General features: G+C 32.8%; 1 pseudogene; it reads right to left on the bottom strand.

The window, feature by feature from the left end:
• Positions 1-1,348: 1,348 nt before the first annotated feature.
• Positions 1,349-1,448, bottom strand: LOC138833483 (U6 spliceosomal RNA; annotated as a pseudogene).
• Positions 1,449-3,514: the final 2,066 nt, after the last annotated feature.

Below are 3,514 nucleotides of genomic sequence, written 5' to 3'. Positions count from 1 at the left end.
AGAGAAAATAAATCATGGTGAAAAAACATGCAAAAAATTCACCGGATTTTTCTGACCATTTCAACCAAAGTGAACTATTGGGGAAATACATGGACACCTCATTCCCACTGGTTCTCAAACTCTCTGCTTAGGCAATTCTGATGAAGACAAGGAACAAGATGAAAACGTGAGGAAGGTATCAATTGCAAGAAAATAATGGAGAAGAATCCATGCAAATTTCTTCTTTGGGATGCTGAAATTAATCGGCTTACTACAGTGCCGAGACTACTTGCCAAAAAGGCCACACATATGTATACTAGAAATGAGGTAAGTATATCCCTCTTCATCGGGAAGCCTAGAGTGGACATTTAGACATTGTCCATGAGTTGGTAGCTCAAGGCAGATATTCATGCAAGAATTCTGAATGGCTTGGCACCCCTGCACAGTGCGTATATGTGGAATAATACCAGAATGGATTCTTTCATACTTCATCATGATGCAGATACCAATCCCTAAACTAAAGGCCTCTTGACCCCCTTAAATATTGTTTCTTGGGAAACAATACGCTCTATCTCCTTCTGTTGAAACATGATCAATCCGGGATTGAAGAACAACTTGGAAGAAACTGCATTTGATATTGCCAAAAGCACAAGTATCACTACCTCTTTGAAGTTCTGGAAGGCTGTACAAATTCTTCTCCTACATAGTAATGGTTTGGTTAAGTTTCTTAAATTTCAAAAGTGCCAGTCCATCCTTTGTGGCCCAACAAATATTTTCATAATACAAAACAACAGCAATATCTTAATTTAAAAATTTATGGATTCCATGGTATTCTTCCACGTGCATTGCCTGACTTTGATGTCAAAATGTATTCAAGAGTTGTTTGTATGCATCTATAATGATTTCTGCAGAGTTTGTGATTTTTTTAATTTTATCGTATCTGTTGAATAGAATAGTGTAGAAATTAAAGATATTCCTGGTGCTTGTCTGAAAAAAATATCTATGTTTGTATAAACTCCATAATCTATTTCATTGTCTTCTAGATATAATACTTTGAAGTCTACATTGTTTTATAATATATAGGTTCATTAATAAATGTGTCCTTTCAGATTACATTGCATTTAGGAAAAGTTTAAGATTCCTTTTTCCTAAGTCCTTATATTATTTTATTTCTTTGGTATAAAAAGGTAATGTTATCTAATTTCAAGTATTGTAAAGGTTATGCTATGTAAGGGCCTTTCGAAGGTGAAGGTTTAATACAATGATGTCAAACTAACCTTTAATTCTATGAATTACAGGTTTTGTTACACTTGTATTTTTGTAATCAACTTTTTAGTAACTGTTTTTCATTTCTTGCATTTGAAGAATGAAAAATATGGAATAATTCACAAATTTTCATACCATCCTTGTGCAAGTGCCATGTTAATCTCTGTATTGTTCTAATTTGTGTAGACTTGCCGCTGAAGCATGGAGTATCCTCTTAATTTAAGTAGTTAACGATGTAATCTTTATACAGGCATATATCCTTGGTTGCCTATTTGTAACAAGGAACCTTTATTGTTACTAAAAATGCTATTGATCTTATTTCTCTAAATTTCTATGTATAGTGGAAAAAACATATTGTTTGGTCGATTGCTCACATTTGCAATTTTTTGTCAATGACTATTTTGTCGTTTTCATTTTAAATTTGATCATATTTTGAAGCCTTTATAGCTAAGTCCAAAGGTAATGGCTTTTCAAGTACTTATTTATCAACTGAGTTAGCTTTGTGGAGCTAATGGATTCAAAGTAAGCCTTGCTTAAAAGCTACTTCTAAACTTCTGCAGGTTAAAACTTCCTAAATGAGGTCTCAGTGGTACAAATGTCTTTCTGACCCTTTACCCTTCTTCCATGTAGGAACAGACCAAGTAGAATATCTTACCCTGACAGCATAGATTGTCTTACTGGAACAAAAATAATCTTAGTTACAAGGGTTCATAGAGAGATGAACACTGCAGACCGAATTATTCAGAATAGAAGGTATTTTATCAAAATATAATTGTTAATTATTCCTATAATTTCAAAAGTAGCTAAAGCCAAGAAGGTGAAAAATATGTTCATATTCATGTTTACCTAATATCCTGGCCTGTCTAGCATCCAACCAGGCAGGAACTTACACTACTGACTTTCTATCACCAAATATTTCCATAGCTTCTGGAGAAGTCCATATGTTTTTCCTCGATATTAGGCCATAAATTGGTAATGTTTTAATCAAAGTGTTTCCTCTTGCCTCCAGGCTGAAAATTTACAAATGGTAAAGTTTTAGGTCTAACTCTACCAAAAACTGAGGTAGAGATAGTGGAATAATGCTTTAAAACAGAGTTGCCTTTGATACCCTAACCACAACGGAACATTGCATAACAATTTCTTATATTATATATACTCATATATTTTATATTTATATTTGCTGATCTTAAATTTCACACAGTGAATCTTACTAGAATTCATTGATAATTTGACAAATAAATTGAAAATTATTCCCATAAATAGATTGGAACATAAATAATTAGGTTTAGAATATATATTAGAATATAAAAAGTATCAATGCAATGTCTTCGGTATAAACTTATGATACCTTCTAAGTGTTCTTGGTCTTCTGAATTCCATAGTAAAAAAAAAAAAGCAGTATTGTTTTCCTCTAAGCTAGAAGAGATTTTACACTGCTCATGTGTTTATTGTGTTAACTCGCTATTCCCAAAATGTTTTTTTTCCATATTTCTGAAGCGTTCTTACTGATTATACCCAATTTTTGCTGATATGATGCTTAAAAGCTATTATTCTTCTGCAGTACCCATAGGTCTGAGGATATCAGGTCCCAGTTACCTGCATCTTCAGATAACATGGGCAAACCTTCTCACCTTGGCCCATGCAACATGCTAAGAGAAAGTAATTGAAGACCCATCTCAATTTCTCATTTCCTATAATATTTCAGTGCCCCAATTCCTTGCAGGAATTAGCAGTAAGCAATTGTGAAATGTAAGGCAACTTAAAATGAAAAATGAGATCACAAAATATGACAGAAAATACTGTAGTTCAAACTTTCAATTTACAGATGACCAGCCCATATGAGAAAACAAAATCACAAATGTCACAAGATTATTTTTAATACGCCTCTCCTAATGATGAATGGAAGATTTCAGTGCAGCATAAGTAGGCCAGAAAATAATTCCTGAATGTTAGATCCATAATTGTTCTACCAAGGCTAGGAAAACTTGACTTAGAGTTCAACTATAATTTCAAAAAACATTAATTGAGAAGACCCTTAGTACTTCAAAACACTGGTACTTCAGTAAAACTTGGTTCTGTAGTCTAAAAATGTTGTCATTCTCAAACCAATGATAACCTACATTTAATCTCTTGAAAGTATATTCCTTTTCAAATAAACTTTTTAAAATCATATTCACCAAAATAACACTTGACAAGTAGATGATAGTGACATTAAGTTTTCAAGTGTAGGAATCAAGTTACAATAGAGTTGATTTGTTTACCCAGCACT

The sequence above is a fragment of the Dipodomys merriami genome, unplaced genomic scaffold (genome assembly GCF_024711535.1).
Source record: "Dipodomys merriami isolate MVZ:Mamm:240054 unplaced genomic scaffold, mDipMer1.0.p SCAF_209, whole genome shotgun sequence".
Lineage (NCBI taxonomy): Eukaryota > Metazoa > Chordata > Mammalia > Rodentia > Heteromyidae > Dipodomys > Dipodomys merriami.
Note: the sequence above shows the minus strand (reverse complement) of the source record. Positions and strands in the feature narration are given on the sequence as shown.